Genomic DNA, 23,627 nt, shown 5'->3' with positions numbered 1-23,627 from the left:
TTATAATGCAACCACTATTTTGTATCGCAAAATGCATGTTTTGGACACTATTTATGGTGGGAAATAGCCCCAGAACTGTCCTGGATCTTTATTTTTAGACAGAATAGTGAAAATACATCTACCCACACAATGGATACTAATTCTGGGTAAAAGCACCAACCAGAACCGACTGGGCCTGGTTCTAAACAACCACTTGTAAATAAAGTGCCCAAATTGAGGTCATTGATTCGGGCATAACAGAACTTCTGAACATCCCTAGATGATTATTTTTATACAGAATAATCAAAAATACATCCTTATCATCATTGGACACAATTTCTGGGTAAAAACACCAACCAGAACCGCCTGGGCCTGGTTCTAATACAACCACTATTTTAATCGCGAAATGCCTGTTTTGGACACTGTTTATGGTGGGAAATAGCTCCAGAATTACTTAGAATAATGCCAATGAATGACTTACTTGAATTGGACGATTTAACACTATATACACAGGAACTATGTGTCTCTGACAGTGTGTTTGGCAGCAGGGGAACATTTCAGTTTTTATTGCCTTAATGTGCTTTTCATGGCCTGATAATCACGTTTTGGCCAAGTATGATAGTTTTCATTGTAACTTAATTTCTATCACTTTGAACGATGCCAAATAAAAAACTCACTTGAATTGGACGATTTTACACTATATACACAGTAACTGTGTCTCTGACAGTTTGTTTGGCAGCAGGGGAACTTTTCAGTTTTTATTGCCTTAATGTACTTTTCATGCCCTGAATATCACGTTTTGGCCAAGTATGATTGTTTTCATTATAACTTAATTTCTAGCCATGAGAATGATGCCAAATGGATAACTTACTTGAATTGGACGATTTTTCACTATATACACAGTAACTATGTGTCTCTGACAGTTTGTTTGGCAGCAGGGGAACATGTAAGATTAGACAAATTATCTTGCAAAAGCTTGTTCATATTGTATTCATTTTTGTGAGTATAACAGCATCGTAGTCATCCTTATGGCTGACATGTCAGCATAAACACCCAACTGTCTGACTGAATAAACAATCTTAGTCTTGTGATTGGGGTGACATGTCAGCACAAATACTCAACTGTCTGACACTGATCAATTACTTTTTGCCCTGCAAATGACTGAAATTTATCTGTCCAAAGTCTTATTGACAACTGTCAGTTTTTCCTGTATTTAAGACACACACACTGGTCATTCGACTAGAGTTGCAGGAACATCGCGTTGAACAGGACCCTACTGTAGGAACTCTCACTGTCCACTTTGCAGTCTGGTAATAAACCAATTGGTCCGGGACCAATGAAAGTAGAACAAGAATTAGCAAGGGCTTTATAGTCTTGGTCTGTTAATAGAGTCAGGGACTTAACTGAGACAAAGTCAGGGACTTTTGGTCTTTGTGTGTTCAGAGATGTTGGGTTAATCACAAAGTAGAGATCAATTTCGGGTTTTTTAGAAAATAATTGTTGTTTAAACTATTAAGTAGGTGATCAATATGGGTCAGAAAGCAACAAAAGGGATGGGTTTATTGTCAGACTGCAAAATGAAAATCGGAGAGTTACCGGGACGAGATGGTCCAGCTTGGGCTAAGCCTAGTGGCCACCCAAAATGGCCTCCGACCCACGGAATTACAGACCAAAAATATTTTCCACACCACCACATCTAACAGCTTCTACTCTCGACATTGTCGGGAATGATTCTGCCAAGGTAGCTGAAAGTCTAAGAGAACAGTCTGAAGATATCTGCCCAGCAGCACCAGGACAGGAACAACAAACATGGGGAGACAAAGTTGGAAACCTTCACGTGGTGTCTCCTGAGAGGCCGCTCGCCGCAGCCTGCGAATTCCAACAAATACCACTCAGAGCTGCCAACAAGGAACGTGGCACCCTACGTTTTTCATCCAGACGGAGATATTTGACTGCCCCTCACCTCCGACTACCCCCCGGATGAACTAATCCGCGTTCCAGTGGCAGCTCTAGCGCTGTCTGAGGGTAATCCTCAGGCGCTCGTAGTGACTCAACAACAACAACAACAACAAACATGGCCATTACATGTCACCCTGAAGTTCATGGGAGACCGGACGACAAGTGGTTAAACCAATTCTCACAGTTGCCCACTCAACGAATCATAATTAACCACGTATATGCAACTGACCTAATGGACAACCCATTGCCCCCCGGACACATTGCCTATGGGGATGGATCATCATCAAAAACCCTGGATGGAGAAAAACACAACGTATATGCCGTGGTGACTCAAAAAGACAACCTCAAGACAGGACGACTCCCCGGCTACTGGTCTGCACAAGCCGCAGAAATAGTGGCACTGACAGAGGCATGTAGACTATTCCTAGAACAAGACGTGACGGTGGAAAGACACAGCCCAATCCCTGCTGAATTCCTAAAAGAAATGCAAAATCATTCCCCAGAAAAAGAGAAACTGCAATGGGAAACAGAAGGAGCCACTCAACACAAGAACGGACTCTATGCAGTAGAAAACAAGCCATGCGTGACACGATCATTGTTTGAAGTAATTGCCAAATTGAGCCATGGGAGGAGCCATGTCTCAACAGGAGGGATGATCAGTACAGTACAACAAACAATGCATGTTCCCAGAGGTCTCCAAACTTCAATTTTTTTGGCAGAAACTGTCTGAACTGCTGTAGACACAACTCTCAAGGCAATGAACGACCCAAGCATGGAACAAGGCAAACAGGAACATATCCCTTCGAGCTTCTGAACATGGATTTCATCAAACTGAACCAAATTGCTGGACTTGTCGAACAAACCATTAGAACAGTAAAACTCAGACTCAGAAAAACCATGGAAGACACAGGAAAACCATGGCAAGAATGCCTGAGCCTGGTAGAAACGTACATGAAAATCATTCCAACAGCACAGGGATGCACACCATTTGAGGCAGTGAACGACAGACCCTTCCACTTAACAATGTGGGAAAAAGATCTGGTGGTAGAAGAGAAAAGAGAAACAGATTCCCTCACTAAGTGGTTATGCAAAATGTTCCAAGAAAGAACTGTGATGAATGCAAAATAATCTGCCGACATCTTCTCTGTCTCCCACAGAGGAGGTCCTGTCCCCAGGAGACCTGGTACTCGTCAAGGTGATAAAAAGAAAGTGCTGGTCTTCTCCACGTTGGGACGGACCTCACCGTGTGATTTTGGCCATCATCATCACCGCTCTGTGTTCAACCACATGGGGGGAACGTACCAGAACCTTGGTACACTCCTACTGGAGGAGAATGCCCCACTAGCTGGTTCAGGAAACGATCAGGGACCCCAGGTCTGCATCCCATTAACCAAGACACCAATCGTCGTTCAAGTCCCTTTGCTCAGCCTACAGCTTACTCACTTGGGATTATACGGGACTGACTCCAGTTATTTTTATTGGTACCTACAAGCTCCCAGAGTCTGAATGGTCTGGCCGGACACCTTTGACCAGGTCCTCCTCCATACAGGCTACAAAACCATCACATGGCCCCTTTCCAAAGAAGCTACCACCATGTTAGGTTCATTAATAATTACCCTCGTCCGTAATTATCAATAACTGCAGGAAGACATCTTATTCAATTATTGACATTTAATTAAATAGAAATGGATACAACAGATAAAAGCCTCCGGAGGGGAGCGTTACAGCAAGTGTCACCTTACAACTTCCGAACGTCTCCTCGAATAGACGTTTTCGTACGCTTCTTATTGCCATGAATCAATGAGTTGTTGATCATTCCATCACGTATGAGTAAAAACAACATCTGGGACTACAATAACAATTAAAGTATTTTACCAAAAACAAAAACAGGAGACTAGACTTAACAACATTTAGATTAGAGTAATTATACAACTTCCTTGACCTAAGAATCATATAATATAATCATAATCATATAATGATTACATACAGAAAAACCCGAAGTGTATGGTTTCATAACGATAACAACATTCTTGTTATTGGCCGAAAAGCCCTGGCCTCGTCACCGAGGGCCCACAAAATCTCAAGGACCCAGATTGGGTGGATTGTTTGTATAACCATCCTGGAACAGGCCATCCAGGTTAAAGATGACTTGGCAATACTCGTGACCTCGCAACACTTTTGAAAATAGAAAGAGAATGATTTAACAAAGAAATGAATTAATACAGAGAATAGAAAGAGAAAGATTTAATAAAGAAATGATTTAATATAACTATTATAATAGTAATCCAGAATAAACCCAACATTCCCCCGTTTTTATAATATGTATGTTATTAATCATTTCTTAGTAATCACTAAATGGTAATGTCGGGTGACTGCGATTTTATCCGCCTACTCCTTACTCCCATGGCTGGTCTGAAAGAGAAAGAACATAATTATATTCGTCCAATTGGTCCTCGGATTTACCGTACTCCTGGACCTCACTGCTTTCCCCAAACCGTCCCATAAGATACAACTCATGTACTTTAGAATTTGTAGGGGCAATTGCAGTAGTTATAAGTCGGCTTAGCAAGGAGCGCAAACAGGGGATACTACATCACCCACACAATGTTAGGATAGCGGTAATTGTGCCTATAGTCACCACGAAGGATGTAGCCAAATCTTTAGATTTTCCAAAGGTCTTATCCCACCAATCTGACAATGCGGACGTATCTACTCCAGAGTGCTCTTGCATATTGCGGTTCAGTGTTTGCAGGCCAGTAATGGCCCTGGTGAGAGATCCACTGGGTGACGCGTTGTTCGGTATGAAGGTGCAACATTGTTTTCCAAACATTGCACACACGTCCCCTGTTTCAAGGATCATATCCACCGCTATGCGATTCTGAAACGCCATCAGACTGGTAGCTGCCAGTTGCTCCTTTATGGCCACAAATCCCTGTTCAGTATAATTTCCAAGTTTTGGACATTGTAATGTAAGTAATTTATTCTATCCACATTTTTGTTTGGGGTGATTAGAAGGAAGATAGACTCCCAACCTGCTGCGATCTGATTAGCCAGCTTATACTCATCTGGTACGCCCCGGGGGATGCCAATCGCATCAATGTATGTTGGATCTCCTTCCCTCCATGCCTCTCGACGGTGTCGGGAGGGTCGACCCTTCACCTCCGAATTCTGAGCCGCCAATTGTATCTCCTCCACTGTGGATGGAAAAACAGACACCGGTAAGAGCAGTGAGACCAAAGTACCTAGTCCTGCCGCGTTTCGGCAGGAGTCGTATAATTTATCTACCACCCCGCCACCATAGGCCAGAACGTGGTATCAGGGGTGTAGTTTGTTTTAGAACGCCGGTACACCACGTCTCATTTATCGCCCCCAGCTTCAGACCATGCCCTGTAAGGTTTAAGCAGGTAAAATGATTAAACAGTGGAAAAATTGACTTCCTATTTACTGCGTAACAGGATAAACACTGTTTCAATATTTTTTTCTTGCCAAGTAGGACACGTTTTTTTCATTTGTAAAAACACTTTTCCCCAAAAGAATGGTGATTGAGGGAGTTGTTAGACCTCATCAATTATCCCTTGTCTGGTAGGTTATCCTAATCTTTTGTAAGATGGTTTAGTCTCAATTGAAACCATATGGAGACGTCAAACCCAATATAAAAGAGTTCCCTATAGTTTTATGGTATTGCTTGCTGAGCAATAATCAATTAATATTAATATTGGTGTTTCTCGTACTTTATTAAGTCAGAAAGTTTATCTTACCCGTCCCCTCAATGTTTCAATTGAGACCACCCTTATACCAAAGTAGCTCCACATAGTGCTTGCCTTCTTTACACTCCATTAACAGCGCCCAATTATCCCCCGTTTGGGAAATCCCTGTTTCAGAAATAAATTTCACAGGTTAATATGTCAGTCCAAGCTTTCCAATCTTGACCAATTTCTGCAACAAGGCTTTTCCCAATCTTCAATTTTTTTTTGCTGTTAATGTACCACACATATTTCCCACCATAGATTGACACCTTGTACGGCAACCGGGACGTCGCCGAGTCCAAATATATATTTTCAATTTGGAAATTTGATTTAGTAGGTAATGTTAATTAAATGTAAATGTGTATGTTTCTCGGTTTACCCTCCCGTAAGAAGGTGTATCCTCAATTGAAACGCCTCCGCCTTTTTCTCCAATGGGGGGAAAACAACCCTACTGTGGAAAGGAATAGAATCACAATCATCATTAATCTCATTGCCCCAAAAGCAATAATTGTTTTCAATTATGACTTTTTGTCTTTGTTTAGGGAGTTTTCCTCTTGAAACGTTTCAATTTAGACAACCTTCTTACTGTGGGAAAGGTGCATCCGTGTCCCCTTTCAGTAACAAGGACCCTCCCACTTTGCGTTGCTCCGATGTTTCTTCTTTTATGCTGCTTATCAGCATCCAGTCTTCAAGAATCACCGTCGCTTCGTCCGTTTCCTGTTGAGAAGCAAAATCTCCCTCTGATAGTCTAAATTTGGTGTGTGCGTTTTTTTCTCTGATAGATTCGCCTCATCATCCAATTGTCATTGTGTGGTGAATAATAACAATTTGTAAGGTCTACCAAACAGGACTTCATATAAGGTCCGCCAATTGTGGATGGTAGACAACTATTATATTAACAAAATGGGAGCCATTATCACTATAAATAGTTTCTGGAATTCCATATCGTGGAATGATATCCATATGATCTAATAAAAATAAAATAAAATCTATATGTATTTTTTGAAATGGATATGTGGGTATGCATATAGATTTAAACCCTAAACCTTGTAGTGCCGTTGTAGCAAGGCCACCTCCCCCTTGTCGAGACATAGGTCTTCCCTTGACTCAAGCCCAAATTATTTTCTTTATTGATCTTTTATTGATAGATTATGTCTCGGTGGTCTGCCAATCAAAAAACACAAAAAGACAAACTATCATTCACGCTCACACTCATAAAAAGAAGAATTTAGTGTGTTCAACCAGTCTAGCATCCATAATTTCATTTTGTGGGAGTAAACTGGAGTACCCGGAGAAAATCCACAAATTCTCGAGGACGCCATGAATACCCCACATTCCGGAAGGTCTGGATCCACCCCGCATTCATTAGTAGATCCTTTAATATACACACCCCCACTCTAGCATTTTAACCGTTTGTAAAAAAATTACCTTCAAGTTTCACACAAAGTTATATCCGTTTTAATGCTATCAGTTTAGCTGTTTGTTCCCCGAATTGAGGTGGCAATAGTTTCACATCTAAGGTTTTTATTTTCACAGCCGCCATGACCTAATGGCCCCCAATCAGGTTTTTGGAAAATCCCAATTTCCTCTAATAGCATGCCAATCACCTTTTAATGCGGCCATCCAATTTTGTTTCCACTTGTTTCAGGTGATAAGATAATCTCCCCCATTTGTAAAACTAATTCATCCACGCCTATTTTATACAACATGACGCCTATGGCCTTTATTACGTCGCCTTGACTCCAAATTCTATGAACCAAGATAACACGCCGAATTTGTAAGCGAATTTCCCCCATCCCATTTTGTTCATAGACAACCCATCTACCTAAAGCGTCACTTGTTTCAAAACATGAAAGGCCCCACTAGAATTCGTGCATCCAGCGCCAAATAGAGCCTATTTACACATTTGTCTCAAATTTGTTTTAGATATGGGGTCACCAATTTCCCAAAATTTCCCAGAATTCATGTACCACCACATCCTGTCAAAAACCCAAAACGACTAACATAACCTGTTTCTAAGCCAGATTCTGGAATTTGGAGAATTTCTCCTTTCCCTCCCTTATCTAAGCTTGTTATTGCCACTCGTTATCACTGTAACATTCAGGCGTATTAACCCCATCGTTGCTAAAGTACTCACCAATTTGCATGCCCTTAAAGCCGTAAAGGCAACGTTATTTGGTTGTATCAATTGACCAATGCTTATCCAATCCGTAATATCCTTAAAGTCATCAATATGACCTGTGACAAAGCATATTTCCTCCCGTCAGGACAACAGACAATGTTCTTTCAAGTGCACTTTGAAAAACATTCCATGTTACTCCATTCTTAGGGAAAATATGCTCATCCTAAACCAATTATTTTATTTACAATTCACCTAATTATTTGGATGAATGCCATGAATTTTATCATGCCACTATTGCATTGTAAATTTCCCATCTGATGTCGTTAACAGCCAAATAATTCAATACCTACTATATACTTTGTAAATCACCTCATATGATGTTTACTTAAGACAAGAGTCATTTCCCATAGCCTGTTACCAAAACAAAAATCTACAACAATTAAATTAGAGAAATCAACCTTTTGTTAGGCAATTCCTAATTACAAACTTTAATGTTTTAAAAACCTTATTGTCACCAATATACCATAATATTGTAAATTTTTTCATCCTGGCCTTTTTTTTTTATTTTTTTTTATTTTTTTTTTTAACCAGCCAACCTCCTGGATTAAAGTATTTTGAACAATCAAAATATTCTGAAATAGTATTAATATTATTTTATCCTCCAAAAGCTAGTTTCCTTTAACTAAGAGCCCTTTGAAATCCACAATTGCTCAAAAATGACTATTTTGGTCTATTTCCCAAATCCAAAGCTTTTTACCAAATCAACCTTTTACTGAACAGATTTTCTATCCTCTTAATACATTTCATTTTAAAACCCAAAATATCAATGCGAAAGCATTCGCATAACCTTGCATTTCTTGCAGCCCATGTATTGTTCTTATTCTGAAAAGTCCAAACAGAAAACGCAATTAGCCGTTAACTATGACCTCCACTCTTGCTGCAAAAACAGCAGTTATCTTATGTTTCCAAACCAGCTTTTTCCCTGTGCCCAAATACAATGCTTTTTAGAGAAGACAACCATTAAAACGTCAAATTAACCCCTCTTCCGATATTCAACTACATCACAATATTTTTCCAAGACCCCATATATCCAGAATATGTATGCTGCAAGCACAACAATATGGCAAAAACCCATTTTCTGCCCTCAAGTTTGCTTCAGCACCCCCAAGGCCAATTATTATTATTATAATGTCTTCACGGAAGGGATCACAAAATATTAGTCGTTTACACGGTCCGAACGCTCCCGAAAGCCCAACACAATTAAATCGTCTGCCCCGCGGCCCACATGTTTCACTCCCATCTAATCAGCAGCCGCTGCACCAGAAACGCTTCCCCCGCAGTCGACACATTTTTTTTTGCAAGTCTAGAGCATAATAAAAACACAGGTGACATTCCCTGCTAAACATTTAAATGATCATTTTGTATATATTCTTTTGTCTTTTTAAACACCATCTTCCCGTTAGCGGACGGGATCAAAAACCAAGCTGCAATAAGCCATCACATTGCTGTAAATTGACAGTACATATAGGTTATATTAACAAAGCACCACCAGCAATTGGAAATAACCATTCTAATTGTTGTTATACAAGCCCAAGCATCACAAAAAAAAAACCCAATTTATTGTAATCACAAAACGTCATACCCGGATTAACCAAATCAAATACCAGTGTCCCCATTAATTTTCTAGCTCCCTTTATTTTTGTTAAACTTCCTCCGCGCCCGTCACCTATCTCGGTAAATATTTTCCCCGTCAGCCGAGGAGGCCCCGCTATTTTTTCCTTACCAAACAGAACTTTCCCGCCGCCACGGTCTTAAATATATCCCCGTTATCCGAGGGAACCCCCACTATTTTCCCAAAATAGTATTTTTTAACTTCTCCCCGGCCTTATTTCGCCATTAGTGTCTGTGGAACAAGCTGTTACACTTTTATCCACTCACATATTATTTATATATGTATATTACCTCTATGCATTAGTGCATATATTATCCTGCATTTTATGCATTTTAAGCTGGCCAGCAAACCCATATTTATTTATCCATAAATATAGCTGTGTAATATTTTTAAAGCGGTTTGTCTTACCAATTTTTTCCAATCCTTACAAGTTAGACGTATTTTTTGGATCGTCATCCAAACCCGCCTTACAACACGTGTTTCCCATATTTTACTTTTTTGTAGTGAGTTCGTGTGCCTCACACAGTTAACTTTATTATATCTATTTTTATTATTATCACTCCTTCGACTGTATTTCCTAGGCTTATCTTAATTTTACTGCAGAAACCACACAAACACCATACAACATTTACATCATATTCGTGCCTACCCTTTAGACACAGGACACTTCCCAGCCCCACCATTGTACCTCCAGTACAATACATTCGTGCCTACCCCTGAGACACAGGACACTTTCCAGCAAAGTGCCCCACCGTACCTGCCATTGACTAGTATAAACACAGGGTTTTGTCGCCGTCACCCAGGACGCGAAACCAGCCCACAATGGACCTCACATACAATGTCCCTTTAACGCATTTGGAAACACCGTCACAACATGCAGACATTAATGTGGACTTACCCGAGATCCATCAGATGTCTCCCTCCAGCAGGAAAAGTCTTCAACCGCCGAGAATCCAGGCGCCCCCGTCGAAAAACTCCGGCCCACCAAGGGTTTTGAAGACGCCGTGCGCACGGTCACTTACCAGATGTCGAACAGCAGCGCCTGGGTTCTCGCTCCGGTATATTGACCTCCATGGCAGAAGGACCAAAATGTTAGGTTCATTAATAATTACCTTCGTCCGTAATTATCAATAACTGCAGGAAAACATCTTATTCAATTATTGACATTTAATTAAATAGAAATGGATACAACAGATAAAAGCCTCCGGAGGGGAGCGTTACAGCAAGTGTCACCTTACAACTTCCGAACGTCTCCTCGAATAGACGTTTTCGTACGCTTCTTATTGCCACGAATCAAAACAATTTACAGAGTTGTTGATCATTCCATCACGTATGAGTAAAAACAACATCTGGGACTACAATAACAATCAAAGTATTTTACCAATAACAAAAACAGGAGACTAGACTTAACAACATTTAGATTAGAGTAATTATACAACTTCCTTGACCTAAGAATCATATAATATAATCATAATCATATAATCGTTACATACAGAAAAACCCGAAGTGCACGGTTTAACGATAACAATATTCTTGTTATTGGCCGAATAGCCCTGGCCTCGTCACCAAGGGCCCACCAAATCTCAAGGACCCAGATTGGGTGGATTGTTTGTATAACCAGCCTGGAACAGGCCGTCCAGGTTAAAGATGACTTGGCGTGACCTCGCAACACTTGAAAATAGAAAGAGAATGATTTAAACAAAGAAAGGAATTAATACAGAGAATAGAAAGAGAATGATTTAACAAAGAAATGAATTAATACGACTATTATAAAAGTAATACAGAATAAACCCAGCTTGGGAATACCAGGTGCTTTGAGCATCTTGCCCCGCATCTTTTTCGACATTATATCCTGGAATGCCAGACAAGATGTCTCAGGTTACCTCGCATCAACAAGAGCAGAGGGAGATAAGAATTTAGAAGCAGAGGAGACAGAAATGGCATTCATCCAAATTATTAATGATATCAAACGAGAAGTTTACAATGCAGAAATGGCATTGATCCAAATTATTAGGTAAAGTTTAGATAAAAGTTGAGATAAAATAATTAATTTAGGATAAGCATGATTTCTATAGGATGGAATAAGATGAATCATGTTTAGTGCACGAAATATAATTCATTGTTTTTCCATCACTAGATGAAATATGCTTTAGTGTGAGTCATATTAATGACTATTAACCTAGTTCTTTTGAGATCGATTAGTGCTGATAGGACAGCAAAAGGTGGTTAGCTGCCAATAAGCCGTTTTCAGGGATGGCGCTCTCCACTAGTGATAAAAAAAATTGCAGACCACTGATGTCTGATTATGAATGAGTGTGAGCGTGAATGGTTGTTTGTGTTTTTGTGTTTTTGATTGGCCAACCACCAAGATATAATTGATCATTTAGATATCAAGGTGGAAAAGGATTTAGCAAATTGGAATCACTATCTGAAACCGCCAATAAGCCCTTTTCAGGGATGGCAGCGAAGGATTGGAAATTTGAAATCAATTTCTGAAATCGCCAATAAGCCTTTTTGGATGGCGATGAAAAATCAAGGAAAATTGTTTAGTCCAAAGAAATTTTTTGATGATAATGCATTGGATTGGAGGAACAAATCTGCAATGCGAAATTTTGAAGCACTGAGAAAAACAAAAACAGTGCATCATATGAAATTCCAAAGTACCATTGATTTATAGGGATAATGGCATCCAAATTGTGTTAACAGATTAATTGACTGAATTGACAAAATGTTCCATATTTCGTTACCATACCAAACGCCATTATTCACTACACGATTGGAGCTGAATGATGAGTCTAATCTGGCTATCTGTATAAAAGAAAAACTTTAAAGAAACGCACTAATTTTGAGTCAGCAGAAGAAGACTGTGTTTTTCAACAGGAAACATGGAGAAGACGCACGAGCAACCCAAAATGAGAACGTCCGTACAACTCTTGCTGACCAAACAGCAGACATGAAAATAGCTGAAAGGAGGATGCAGATACATCTTTGCACTGTAAGGAGGTTCTCTCAGTTGAAACGTTTGAGGAGACAGGTAAGATAAGCTTATTGACGTGATCAGACGTAATGGAAAGCATCCAATATTGATTGGAAAGATTATTGCTCGAGGAGCAATGCCATAAACCATAAGGAACTTTTTATATTGGTTTTATTGTCTCCATAAAAGAGTGAAAGCGTTTCAATTGAGAACAAACCTTCTTACAGATTTTTAAAGTAAACAATTAGAGAGAAAAAGAGACTACAATGGATAGATATGTAACTAAATTTTGATTTTATGCCAGACTATTGGAAAATGTTGATTAAGAAAGTTTTAAAGGAGATGATTGGCAAACTCCAAAGACAATGGAATGTTACATTTGATAAAAAAGACTACTAGTTTGGGATATTTTGAATTTCAAATAATTGAGTCTAATATGCAACGCGATACACATTGTTAATTGAATTGGGACTTGATTACTAAGCTTTTTATAAGTAATGAATTTTAATTGCCCTAAAGGAAAATTATGCTAGAAAATATTAACCCTGATAAACAAGGGGTGGTTACAGTTTAGTGGGTTCAATTCTTTTCAGAATTATAAATGTTTACATTTGTTTCTGGATATTAATTGATGTGAATGTAACTGTTGCAGAGAGCGGGAAAGCTGTTTTCCTGAGGAGAAGGCAGCTCTTTGTATTTTTCCTATTTTTAGCATGATTAGTTAATTTGTGTAATTGCAGGAAAGGAAAAATCAAATATAGTTTTTGATGTTAACATGGAAGCAGTGATCAAAATAGAATAACAGCTAGTATATCTACTTTTGACTGATAAAGCATTCAGATTTTCACAAGCAAAGTGATGGAATAAGTAAGATTGTTGTGATTTTTGTCCATTAGAGAATTAAGCCCAACCAAGTGGCCGTATGCAGGTGTTGAGCACGCGCTAAAGACGACAGCAGCTAAAGCAGCAGCGCAAACACTTACTGCACAGTATTCACAACAACAAAAACTGAGTCAAAAACAGTATTAATTGATAGGCAAAACATTGCATCACATAAGGTAGAGATGCATCTATACAGAAAGAACACAGAACAGTCTGCAGAAGACCTGTACACAGCTAAAGGCTTAGCGTGCCTCCCAAAAATTATTCCAAAATTGACCCATGGATTGAACCATGTCTCAACAGGGGGGATGATGGACATGGTACAGTGTGTGTTCCATGTCCCAGAGGTCTAAATACCTACTTTTAATTTTTTGGTGTTTGATTTGTTGCAGTCATGGTGTGCAAGGTAACCTCAGGCCCAAACGAGGACAACGTCCAAAGAGTGTGGGACTGGTAGAGCAAACAAATGTTCATGGAAGACCATTTCAACATCCTCTATGGGAAGGTGAAACATGACAAAAGGCTAAGGGCAAGGCAGACCTAATCACAGAATGGATGGTAACATGTCTGGAGAAACTTGTCCAAAGAACATGCAAGCTGCCGTGATCCCCTTTTGTCTACTTTGCAGGAGGTGGTGAAGCCAGGTGACTGGATGCTGATCCGAGTCATAAAAAGGAAGTCCTGGTTCTCTCCACGATGGGAAGACCCATTCGTGGCCCAACTCACCAACCTCCACTGCTGCAAAGATTGCTGAGAGGTATACGTAGATTCACCAATCTCAGGTCAAGGTGGTTCGAAACATAGGGGACTGTGAGTAGACCAGTGATTTTCAACCACTGTGCCGCGGCACACTAGTGTGCCGTGAGAGATCCTCAGGTGTGCCGTGAGAAATTATCCAATATCCTTTTTTTTAAATTACCATTTATTAATAGATTTCTGCAAATATGATGTCATTGTCCAATGTCCGTGCTGCAAAGGCTGGCAGCGTAATGTAATATTTGTCCGTGTGGCAACACGTAGTTGATTGACACGTTCCGCCAAGAAAATTAGTGATGCACCGTGGTGACAGTCATGGAGAAGTTTTTAAAAAGGACAACTGCAAACTCCGAACTGCGCCCTGGACAAGATTCTGACCCGGATAAAGGCCCTAGTATGAGTGGTGGAGAAAACAAAGCAAAGACGGTGAGCTCAAGGCAATATAGTAAAAGCTATCTTTCGTTTGGATTTACTTTCACCGGGGATGAGACGACACCTATTCCGTTATGCCTGGTGTGTGGCGAGAAGCTATCCAACAGCGCCATGGTGCCAAGCAAGCTTAAACGCCATCTCCAAACGAAACACTCGTCGCTTCAAAACAAGCCGATAGACTATTTTGTTCGCCTGCATGTAAACACAGAGAAACAGGCAACGTTTATGAGAAAAACCACAAAGGTAAATGAGAAAGCGCTCAAAGCTAGTTACCTAGTCGCCGAACTTGTTGCTAAATCAAAAAAGCCGCACACTGTGGCAGAGACATTAATACTACCTGCCTGTAAAGCCATTGTCAACGAGATGCTCGGCCCTGGTGCGGCTAAAGACATAGATAAAGTCCCGCTCTCTGATAACACAATTGCCAGGCGTATTGATGACATGTCTACAGACATCGAAAGCCATGTTTTGGAAAAGATACGCATCAGTAGGAAATTTGCGTTGCAAGTTGACGAGTCTACGGATATTAGTGGACATTCTCAGCTCTTGGCCAATGTGCGTTTTGTGGATGGTGATGCCATTAGAGAAAACTTCCTATTTTGCAAGACACTGCCAGAAAAAACAACTGGAGAGGAAATTTTTCGGGTCACATCGGAATATCTTGACCAGGGAGGACTTACGTGGGAAAACTGCACAAGTGTGTGCACTGATGGAGCTGCAGCCATGGTCGGGCGCACCAAAGGCTTCGTGAGTAGAGTGAAGGAAAGAAACCCAGATCTGATTATTACGCACTGTTTTTTGCACCGTGAGGCCCTCGTTGCGAAGACTTTACCAGTAGAACTGGTTCCTGTGTTGGACGATGTGGTGCGCATGGTGAACTTTGTGAAGACACGACCTCTGAAAAGCCGTATATTCGCATCTCTGTGTGAGGAAATGGGAGCGGAGCATAAAGCCTTATTGCTCCATACGGAGGTCCGATGGTTGTCGCGCGGTAAGGTGCTGACCCGTGTGTATGAGCTGCGAGAGGAACTTAAAATGTTTCTGACAAATGAGAGGTCTGATTACTCAAATCAGTTTGCAAGTGATGAGTGGTGCGCAAAGTTGGCATACCTGGCTGATATATTTCATCATCTTAATGAACTGAACACAAGGATGCAGGGCCGAAATGAAAACCTGCTTACAAGCACAGATAAAATAAATGGATTCCGTTTAAAGGTGCACCTCTGGCAACAACATGTGCAACGTGCCAACCTGGAGATGTTCCCACTCACAGACAAACAGCAAAGCAACACTGCTGCACTGTCTGAGGTAATAGGTAAACATTTGAAAAGTCTTGAGGAGAAGTTGTCATTTTATTTCTCTTCAGCCTCCACTGAATGCTTTGACTGGGTTAGGGACCCATACAGCTCGGCATCAGTTGTTCGAAAGGACATGACTTTACAAGAGCAGGAGGAACTAACTGAACTGAGACAGGATCGTGGTTTAAAACTAAGATTTGCTGATCTTCCTTTGGACAGTTTTTGGTTGACTGCTGCCAAGGAGTTCCCCATTCTGGCCAACAAAGCTGTTCTGACATTGCTCCCATTTTCCACAACATATCTGTGTGAGCTGAGCTTTTCAAGCCTAACTGCTATAAAAACTAAAAACAGAGAGAGACTGAGAGCTGTTGAAGAAGAGCTTCGTGTGTGTCTTTCTACTATTCCTGCCAGGATATCGGCTTTGTGTTCATCTAAACAGGCCCAGGTTTCACACTGACTGAGTATAAATAAATTGAGAAATTATATTGTAATTAAATATACTATACAGAGTGTCATTTTGTAAAATCTTTGGTTAGTGGTGTGCCACAAATTTTTCCAATGTAAAAAAATGTGCCGTGGCTCAAAAAAGGTTGAAAAACACTGGAGTAGACTGCAAGCCGGACGGTACCAAAACCCTTGTCCGTGGAACATCATCAGACGTCTACTCACCTGCCCCGAGCGCCCCTCGCTTAACTTTGACATTTCGTAGACTTAGCATTCCCGCGCAGAAGCCAAAATGAAAGCTGCCTCCACCCTCATCACAACGACTCTACTATCAGCCACAACCTGGGCGTGGCTGGATGCCCTGCCCACTGAGACTCGAGCAGGAAATCGAGATGGTCCCATGCTACTGTCGCAAAAAAGAGTGAGGTGGTATGAAAAGAGTGATCAAAAGAATTATTATGAAGAAAATGTGTGGTATAATTTCATGACGTTTCAGAAGAAATTGTCCGGTGTGAATGAAAATTGTTGTGTGTAGTCGTATACCTATTTCCACAGGCACCCCGCCAGTTTATCTTAAGCCAATTAATCCCTACGACTATGACACCAACACACCTCCATGGTACCTAGAAGCTGCTATTAGAGCTACAGTTCCCCAAATTAATCCGACTGTACCACATTTGGCGGGTAGACATTTTACAAGACTCCTAAAATACAATTGGACAGATCTTGCTATGTTGAACGACGTCCCATACCCACGTGGTTTTAAAGCCGTGTGTTTTGCCAGTATCATGTCCCTTTTTGGCCACTCCATGCCGTTGGGGGAAGTCCCCATGAAGTGCTGCAGTCAGGTAATTACCCCGTGCACGCGAAACACCACTAACAAAGACCAGTTCAATGCCACAGGAGCGCCCCCGGGTGCCACCTGCAGGGATTATTACACTCTCCCTGATGTAATGGGCACTAATCCTCAAAATGATGGGTATTGGCTATGCGGCCATACAGTGTTTTTGAGTTTGCCCACAGCATGGACAGGTCGGTGTGCAATGGTGCAGATGGTCCAGGATGCCTTCCTTCTAAGGGGAGTAAAGGCAAGGGATAAGAGATCAGTGCAATTCAAACCACATGACTCAATTTGGGGCAGTGATGTTCCTGATGACCATGAACTATGGTCCACCCCCCAAAAAATTCATACTGTCACTACTTCCTCAGCTTAGAATTTGTAAAGTTATGCTCCGAGTGGAGACATTGAATTATCGTATGGGACTGTTCATTAACCAAACTTTCAAGGCTCTACAGGGCATAGCAGATGAATTACAAGCCCTTAGAGAAATGGAGCGCCAAGACCATATGGTCTTGGATTTGATAACAGCCAAGGATGGAGGTGTGTGCGCCATGGTCGGAGAACACGGTTGTACTTTCATCCCAGATGAAATCGGTGACGTAGGTAACATTATTCGTGCAATAGCTGAAATGAAAGCCTTGGCCAACGCCATGGCCCAGGATCACTCAGCTATAGGTGCATCACTTTGGTCGTGGTGAATATCCGGGTCGTGGTTCGCGATCCTGGTTAAATTTTTAACACCGTTACTTGCAATTATGTTACTCTTCTGTATTTTCTGTATTTTCTCAATGTGTATAATCCCTTGCATGAAAGCTATGGTTTGAAATACTATCCAGCATACGCTGGTAGCTTGCAGTGACATACAGTATCACCGCATGACATGCCGCAATGAAGATTCTCCCACCATTTTGAAATGCGACGAGTATGTCGAGTCATCCGGGTAATTGTACATGTCTTAACTTCAAAACTGTGTTCGCTCATAAAGAGGGACACAGAGGGATTTTCTTATATAACCTTAAAGCTACCTCACGTTTTTCAGCTGCGCCTTCACAAATGATTTTATTGTTTTCCTATATAACCTTAAAACTATCTCACGTTTTTCACCTTTGCCTTCACAAATGACTTTATTGTTTTCCATACTTTTTGATAAGCACCTGCTGATGATGTTTGTATTCTAATACCTAGATAGGAGGGATATAACTTGATGTTTAATGAAAATTCTTTCAAAGTTACTAAAGGGGGGAAATGTGAAGTATGAATGTATTTTATGCTTATTATTATGTCTTTTGGTTTATATAGTGTAGTAACTAGAATAGAATTTTGCATGACCCAGTGGAAACTTCCATCATGACACCTTTTAGTTAAGGGGGTGTCATCTTTCACGACACCCACTTCTTTGTCTACTTCTTCCCGCCTTATGTTTGTACCTAGGTCACATGACCCTTTGTTAATAAAACCAGCTCAACTGTTGGAGGGAGGCAGGGATTGGAACTGGTCAGGCAAGGAGATGGACTCGTCTCCAAGCGCTGGCACCTCCCGACCCCTCCCTCAGCTGATGTCTTTGAAAATCTCATCAAGCCGACTCTGCGTGTGCTACCTCTGATCCGAATTATTGAATGTATATGGTTCTAAACCTGACACCGCTCACGGCCATACCACCCTGTAAAGGCCCGATCTCGTCTGATCTCGGAAGCCAAGCATTGTTCGGCCTGGTTAGTACCTGATTGGGAGACCGCTTGGGAATACCAGTTGCTGTGAGCATCATACCCCGCATCTTTTTCGACATTTCATGGGTGTCCATCTGCAAGAGCAGTACCGCTCACGGCCATACCACCCTGAAAAGGCCCGAGCTCGTCCGATCTCAGAAGCCAAGCATGGTTCGGCCTGGTTAGTACTTGATTGGGAGACCGCTTGGGAATACCAGGTGCTGTGAGCATCATACCCCGCATCTTTTTCGACATTTCATGGGTGTCCATCTGCAAGAGCAGTACCGCTCTCGGCCATACCACCCTGATAAGGCCCGATCTCGTCCGATCTTGGAAGCCAAGCATGGTTCGGCCTGTTTAGTACCTGATTGGGAGACCGCTTGGGAATACCAGGTGCTGTGAGCATCATACCCCGCATCTTTTTCGACATTTCATGGGTGTCCATCTGCAAGAGCAGTACCGCTCTCGGCCATACCACCCTGAAAAGGCCCGATCTCGCCCGATTTCGGAAGCCAAGCATGGATCGGCCTGGTTAGTACCTGATTGGGAGACCGCTTGGGAATACCAGGTGCTGTGAGCATCATACCCTGCATCTTTTTCGACATTTCATGGGTGTCCATCTGCGGGAGCAGTACCGCTCACGGCCATACCACCCTGAAAAGGCCCGATCTCGTCCGATCTCGGAAGCCAAGCATGGTTCGGCCTGGTTAGTACCTGATTGGGAGACCGCTTGGGAATACCAGGTGCTGTGAGCATCATACCCCGCATCTTTTTCGACATTTCATGGGTGTCCATCTGCAAGAGCAGTACCGCTCACGGCCATACCACCCTGAAAAGGCCCGATCTCGTCCGATCTCGGCAGCCAAGCATTGTTCGGCCTGGTTAGTACCTGATTGGGAGACCGCTTGGGAATACCAGGTGCTGTGAGCGTCATACCCCGCATCTTTTTCGACATTTCATGGGTGTCCATCTGCAAGAGCAGTACCGTTCACGGCCATACCACCCTGAAAAGGCCCGATCTCGTCCGATCTCGGAAGCCAAGCATGGTTCGGCCTGGTTAGTACCTGATTGGGAGACCGCTTGGGAATACCAGGTGCTGTGAGCATCATACCCCGAATCTTTTTCGACATTTCATGGGTGTCCATCTGCTAATGCAGTACCGCTCACGGCCATACCACCCTGAAAAGGCCCGATCTCGTCCGATCTCGGAAGCCAAGCATCGTTCGGCCTGGTTAGTACCTGATTGGGAGACCGCTTGGGAATACCAGGTGCTGTGAGCATCATACCCCGCATCTTTTTCGACATTTCATGGGTGACCATCTGCTAGTGCAGTACCGCTCACGGCCATACCACCCTGAAAAGGCCCGATCTCGGAAGCCAAGCATGGTTCGGCCTGTTTAGTACCTGATTGGGAGACCGCTTGGGAATACCAGGTGCTGTGAGCATCATACCCCGCATCTTTTTCGACATTTCATGGGTGTCCATCTGCATGAGCAGTACCGCTCACGGCCATACCACCCTGAAAAGGTCCGATCTCGTCCGATCTCGGAAGCCAAGCATGGTTCGGCCTGTTTAGTACCTGATTGGGAGACCGCTTGGGAATACCAGGTGCTGTGAGCGTCATACCCCGCATCTTTTTCGACATTTCATGGGTGTCCATCTGCTAGTGCAGTACCGCCCACGGCCATACCACCCTGAAAAGGCCCGATCTCGTCCGATCTCGGCAGCCAAGCATGGTTCGGCCTGGTTAGTACCTGATTGGGAGACCGCTTGGGAATACCAGGTGCTGTGAGCATCATACCCCGCATCTTTTTCGACATTTCATGGGTGTCCATCTGCAAGCAGTGTACCGCTCACGGCCATACCACCCTGATAAGGCCCGATCTCGTCCGATCTCGGCAGCCAAGCATGGTTCAGCCTGGTTAGTACCTGATTGGGAGACCGCTTGGGAATACCAGGTGCTGTGAGCATCATACCCCGCATCTTTTTCGACATTTCATGGGTGTCCATCTGCAAGAGCAGTACCGCTCACGGCCATACCACCCTGATAAGGCCCGATCTCGCCCGATCTCGTCCGATCTCAGCAGCCAAGCATGGTTCGGCCTGGTTAGTACCTGATTGGGAGACCGCTTGGGAATGCCAGGTCCTGTGAGCATCATACCCCGCATCTTTTTCGACATTTCATGGGTGTCCATCTGCAAGAGCAGTACCGCTCACGGCCATACCACCCTGATAAGGCCCGATCTCGTCCGATCTCGTCCGATCTCGGCAGCCAAGCATGGTTCGGCCTGGTTAGTACCTGATTGGGAGACCGCTTGGGAATACCAGGTGCTGTGAGCATCATACCCCGCATCTTTTTCGACATTTCATGGGTGTCCATCTGCAAGAGCAGTACCGCTCACGGCCATACCACCCTGAAAAGGCCCGATCTCGTCCGATCTCGGAAGCCAAGCATCGTTCGGCCTGGTTAGTACCTGGTTGGGAGACCGCTTGGGAATACCAGGTTCTGTGAGCATCATACCCCGCATCTTTTTCGACATTTCATGGGTGTCCATCTGCTAGTGCAGTACCGCTCACGGCCATACCACCCTGAAAAGGCCCGATCTCGTCCTGTCTCGGCAGCCAAGCATGGTTCGGCCTGTTTAGTACCTGATTGGGAGACCGCTTGGGAATACCAGGTGCTGTGAGCATCATACCCCGCATCTTTTTCGACATTTCATGGGTGTCCATCTGCAAGAGCGGACCCGCTCATGGCCATACCACCCTGAAAAGGCCCGATCTCGTCCGATCTTGGAAGCCAAGCATGGTTCGGCCTGTTTAGTACCTGATTGGGAGACCGCTTGGGAATACCAGGTGCTGTGAGCATCATACCCCGCATCTTTTTCGACATTTCATGGGTGTCCATCTGCAAAGCAGTACCGCTCACGGCCATACCACCCTGAAAAGGCCCGATCTCGGAAGCCAAGCATGGTTCGGCCTGGTTAGTACCTGATTGGGAGACCGCTTGGGAATACCAGGTGCTGTGAGCATCATACCCTGCATCTTTTTCGACATTTCATGGGTGTCCATCTGCAAGAGCAGTACCGCTCACGGCCATACCACCCTGAAAAGGCCCGATCTCGTCCGATCTCGGAAGCCAAGCATGGTTCGGCCTGGTTAGTACCTGGTTGGGAGACCGCTTGGGAATACCAGGTGCTGTGAGCATCATACCCCGCATCTTTTTCGACATTTCATGGGTGTCCATCTGCGGGAGCAGTACCGCTCACGGCCATACCACCCTGAAAAGGCCCGATCTCGTCCGATCTCGGAAGCCAAGCATGGTTCAGCCTGGTTAGTACCTGATTGGGAGACCGCTTGGGAATACCAGGTGCTGTGTGCGTCATACCCCGCATCTTTTTCGACATTTCATGGGTGTCCATCTGCGAGAGCAGTATCGTTCACGGCCATACCACCCTGAAAAAGCCCGATTCTCGTCCGAACTCGGAAGCCAAGTATGGTTCGGCCTGGTTAGTACCTGATTGGGAGACCGCTTGGGAATACCAGGTGCTGTGAGCATCATACCCCGCATCTTTTTCGACATTTCATGGGTGTCCATCTGCAAGAGCAGTACCGCTCACGGCCATACCACCCTGAAAAGGCCCGATCTCGTCCGATCTCGGCAGCCAAGCATTGTTCGGCCTGGTTAGTACCTGATTGGGAGACCGCTTGGGAATACCAGGTGCTGTGAGCGTCATACCCCGCATCTTTTTCGACATTTCATGGGTGTCCATCTGCAAGAGCAGTACCGTTCACGGCCATACCACCCTGAAAAGGCCCGATCTCGTCCGATCTCGGAAGCCAAGCATGGTTCGGCCTGGTTAGTACCTGATTGGGAGACCGCTTGGGAATACCAGGTGCTGTGAGCATCATACCCCGAATCTTTTTCGACATTTCATGGGTGTCCATCTGCTAGTGCAGTACCGCTCACGGCCATACCACCCTGAAAAGGCCCGATCTCGTCCGATCTCGGAAGCCAAGCATCGTTCGGCCTGGTTAGGACCTGATTGGGAGACCGCTTGGGAAAACCAGGTGCTGTGAGCATCATACCCCGCATCTTTTTCGACATTTCATGGGTGTCCATCTGCAAGAGCAGTACCGCTCACGGCCATACCACCCTGATAAGGCCCGATCTCGCCTGATCTCGTCCGATCTCGGCAGTCAAGCATGGTTCGGCCTGGTTAGTACCTGATTGGGAGACCGCTTGGGAATACCAGGTGCTGTGAGCATCATACCCCGCATCTTTTTCGACATTTCATGGGTGTCCATCTGCAAAAGTGGTACCGCTTACGGCCATACCACCCTGAAAAGGCCCGATCTCGTCCGATCTTGGAAGCCAAGCATGGTTCGGCCTGTTTAGTACCTGATTGGGAGACCGCTTGGGAATACCAGGTGCTGTGAGCATCATACCCCGCATCTTTTTCGACATTTCATGGGTGTCCATCTGCAAGAGCAGTACCGCTCACGGCCATACCACCCTGAAAAGGCCCGATCTCGCCCGATCTCGGAAGCCAAGCATGGATCGGCCTGGTTAGTACCTGATTGGGAGACCGCTTGGGAATACCAGGTGCTGTGAGCATCATACCCCGCATCTTTTTCGACATTTCATGGGTGTCCATCTGCAAAAGCAGTACCGCTCACGGCCATACCACCCTGAAAAGGCCCGATCTCGTTCGATCTGGGAAGCCAAGCATGGTTCGGCCTGGTTAGTACCTGGTTGGGAGACCGCTTGGGAATACCAGGTGCTGTGAGCATCATACCCCGCATCTTTTTCGAC

At 43.7% G+C, this 23,627-nt stretch overlaps 1 non-coding gene and 26 pseudogenes across 1 annotated transcript; all 27 read left to right on the top strand.

Annotated features, from left to right (window-relative positions):
• The first annotated feature begins 18,750 nt into the window (after positions 1–18,750).
• On the top strand, positions 18,751–18,869 carry LOC144183549 (5S ribosomal RNA; annotated as a pseudogene).
• A 56-nt stretch (positions 18,870–18,925) lies between these two features.
• LOC144191468 (5S ribosomal RNA) lies at positions 18,926–19,044 on the top strand (annotated as a pseudogene).
• A 56-nt stretch (positions 19,045–19,100) lies between these two features.
• LOC144182393 (5S ribosomal RNA) lies at positions 19,101–19,219 on the top strand (annotated as a pseudogene).
• Positions 19,220–19,275: 56 nt separating this feature from the next.
• Positions 19,276–19,394, top strand: LOC144183785 (5S ribosomal RNA; annotated as a pseudogene).
• A 56-nt stretch (positions 19,395–19,450) lies between these two features.
• LOC144191959 (5S ribosomal RNA) lies at positions 19,451–19,569 on the top strand (annotated as a pseudogene).
• A 56-nt stretch (positions 19,570–19,625) lies between these two features.
• On the top strand, positions 19,626–19,744 carry LOC144190435 (5S ribosomal RNA; annotated as a pseudogene).
• A 56-nt stretch (positions 19,745–19,800) lies between these two features.
• Positions 19,801–19,919, top strand: LOC144185466 (5S ribosomal RNA; annotated as a pseudogene).
• A 56-nt stretch (positions 19,920–19,975) lies between these two features.
• Positions 19,976–20,094, top strand: LOC144189234 (5S ribosomal RNA; annotated as a pseudogene).
• Positions 20,095–20,150: 56 nt separating this feature from the next.
• LOC144186829 (5S ribosomal RNA) lies at positions 20,151–20,259 on the top strand (annotated as a pseudogene).
• A 56-nt stretch (positions 20,260–20,315) lies between these two features.
• LOC144190334 (5S ribosomal RNA) lies at positions 20,316–20,434 on the top strand (annotated as a pseudogene).
• A 56-nt stretch (positions 20,435–20,490) lies between these two features.
• On the top strand, positions 20,491–20,609 carry LOC144189533 (5S ribosomal RNA; annotated as a pseudogene).
• Positions 20,610–20,665: 56 nt separating this feature from the next.
• On the top strand, positions 20,666–20,784 carry LOC144191218 (5S ribosomal RNA; annotated as a pseudogene).
• Positions 20,785–21,025: 241 nt separating this feature from the next.
• Positions 21,026–21,154, top strand: LOC144183951 (5S ribosomal RNA; annotated as a pseudogene).
• A 56-nt stretch (positions 21,155–21,210) lies between these two features.
• LOC144191175 (5S ribosomal RNA) lies at positions 21,211–21,329 on the top strand (annotated as a pseudogene).
• Positions 21,330–21,385: 56 nt separating this feature from the next.
• LOC144184691 (5S ribosomal RNA) lies at positions 21,386–21,504 on the top strand (annotated as a pseudogene).
• A 56-nt stretch (positions 21,505–21,560) lies between these two features.
• Positions 21,561–21,679, top strand: LOC144190958 (5S ribosomal RNA; annotated as a pseudogene).
• A 55-nt stretch (positions 21,680–21,734) lies between these two features.
• On the top strand, positions 21,735–21,843 carry LOC144186038 (5S ribosomal RNA; annotated as a pseudogene).
• Positions 21,844–21,899: 56 nt separating this feature from the next.
• Positions 21,900–22,018, top strand: LOC144187806 (5S ribosomal RNA). The gene has a single exon (XR_013324903.1). It is a non-coding gene; the product is annotated as a 5S ribosomal RNA (ribosomal RNA).
• Positions 22,019–22,074: 56 nt separating this feature from the next.
• LOC144191618 (5S ribosomal RNA) lies at positions 22,075–22,193 on the top strand (annotated as a pseudogene).
• Positions 22,194–22,249: 56 nt separating this feature from the next.
• Positions 22,250–22,369, top strand: LOC144191462 (5S ribosomal RNA; annotated as a pseudogene).
• A 56-nt stretch (positions 22,370–22,425) lies between these two features.
• On the top strand, positions 22,426–22,544 carry LOC144190434 (5S ribosomal RNA; annotated as a pseudogene).
• Positions 22,545–22,600: 56 nt separating this feature from the next.
• Positions 22,601–22,719, top strand: LOC144185454 (5S ribosomal RNA; annotated as a pseudogene).
• Positions 22,720–22,775: 56 nt separating this feature from the next.
• Positions 22,776–22,894, top strand: LOC144183695 (5S ribosomal RNA; annotated as a pseudogene).
• Positions 22,895–22,950: 56 nt separating this feature from the next.
• LOC144183360 (5S ribosomal RNA) lies at positions 22,951–23,079 on the top strand (annotated as a pseudogene).
• A 56-nt stretch (positions 23,080–23,135) lies between these two features.
• On the top strand, positions 23,136–23,254 carry LOC144190757 (5S ribosomal RNA; annotated as a pseudogene).
• Positions 23,255–23,310: 56 nt separating this feature from the next.
• LOC144189733 (5S ribosomal RNA) lies at positions 23,311–23,429 on the top strand (annotated as a pseudogene).
• A 56-nt stretch (positions 23,430–23,485) lies between these two features.
• On the top strand, positions 23,486–23,604 carry LOC144190370 (5S ribosomal RNA; annotated as a pseudogene).
• Positions 23,605–23,627: the final 23 nt, after the last annotated feature.

Source organism: Stigmatopora nigra, unplaced genomic scaffold (genome assembly GCF_051989575.1).
Source record: "Stigmatopora nigra isolate UIUO_SnigA unplaced genomic scaffold, RoL_Snig_1.1 HiC_scaffold_24, whole genome shotgun sequence".
NCBI lineage: Eukaryota > Metazoa > Chordata > Actinopteri > Syngnathiformes > Syngnathidae > Stigmatopora > Stigmatopora nigra.
The sequence above is the reverse complement of the archived record's forward strand: the minus strand, read 5'-3'. Positions and strand labels throughout refer to the sequence as shown.